Source organism: Arachis hypogaea, chromosome 17, assembly GCF_003086295.3.
Source record: "Arachis hypogaea cultivar Tifrunner chromosome 17, arahy.Tifrunner.gnm2.J5K5, whole genome shotgun sequence".
NCBI classification, from domain to species: Eukaryota; Viridiplantae; Streptophyta; class Magnoliopsida; order Fabales; family Fabaceae; genus Arachis; species Arachis hypogaea.
Genome location: NC_092052.1, coordinates 70,048,578 through 70,049,868, shown reverse-complemented (window position 1 = coordinate 70,049,868; position 1,291 = coordinate 70,048,578). Strand labels below are relative to the sequence as shown.

At 40.1% G+C, this 1,291-nt stretch overlaps 1 non-coding gene across 1 annotated transcript; it reads right to left on the bottom strand.

Moving 5' to 3' along the window:
- Positions 1-682: 682 nt before the first annotated feature.
- On the bottom strand, positions 683-790 carry LOC112768258 (small nucleolar RNA R71). Its single transcript, XR_003185695.1, has one exon. It is a non-coding gene; the product is annotated as a small nucleolar RNA R71 (small nucleolar RNA).
- Positions 791-1,291: the final 501 nt, after the last annotated feature.

Here is a 1,291-nt window from a genome sequence, read left to right as displayed (position 1 = left end):
TCCTCACACCACCAAAAAATCCGAACCCTCTCTTTCTCTAAGTTCAGATTTTTTCTTCTTTTCTTCTACTAACACAAGGACCTCTATATTGTGGTATAAAGGATCCATATTATTATTTTTTTTTCTGTGCCCTCTTCTTTGTCATATGAGCAGGAGCAAGGACAAGAATATTCTTGTTGAAGCAGATCCAGAACCTGAAAGGACTCTGAAGAGAAAACTAAGAGAAGCTAAAATACAACAATCCAGAGATAACCTTTCAGAAATTTTCGAACAGGAAGAGGAGATGGCAGCCGAAAATAATAATAATAATGCAAGGAGGATGCTTGGTGACTTTACTGCACCTAATTCCAATTTACATGGAAGAAGCATCTCCATTCCTGCCATTGGAGCAAACAACTTTGAGCTGAAACCTCAATTAGTTTCTCTGATGTAGCAGAACTGCAAGTTTCATGGACTTCCATCTGAAGATCCTTTTCAGTTCTTAACTGAATTCCTGCAGATATGTGATACTGTTAAGACTAATGGAGTAGATCCTGAAGTCTACAGGCTCATGCTTTTCCCTTTTGCTGTAAGAGACAGAGCTAGAATATGGTTGGACTCTCAACCCAAGGACAGCCTGAACTCTTGGGATAAGCTGGTCACGGCTTTCTTAGCCAAGTTTTTTCCTCCTCAAAAGCTGAGCAAGCTTAGAGTGGATGTTCAAACCTTCAAACAGAAGGAAGGTGAATCCCTCTATGAAGCTTGGGAAAGATACAAACAGCTGACCAAAAAGTGTCCTTCTGACATGCTTTCAGAATGGACCATCCTGGATATATTCTATGATGGTTTATCTGAGCTATCAAAGATGTCATTGGACACCTCTGCAGGTGGATCCATTCACCTAAAGAAAACGCCTGCAGAAGCTCAAGAGCTCATTGACATGGTTGCTAATAACCAGTTCATGTACACTTCTGAAAGGAATCCTGTGAGTAATGGGACGCCTATGAAGAAGGGAGTTCTTGAAGTTGATACTCTGAATGCCATATTGGCTCAGAACAAAATATTGACTCAGCAAGTCAATATGATTTCTCAGAGTCTGAATGGAATGCAAGCTGCATCCAACAGTACTCAAGAGGCTTCTTATGCAGAAGAAGCTTATGATCCTGAAAACTCTGCAATAGCAGAGGTGGATTACTTAGGTGAACCTTATGGAAACACCTATAATCCATCATGGAAGGATCAAAATCATCAACAAGGCTTTAATAATGGTGGAAGAAACAGGTTTAGCAATAGCAAGCCTTTTCTATCATCT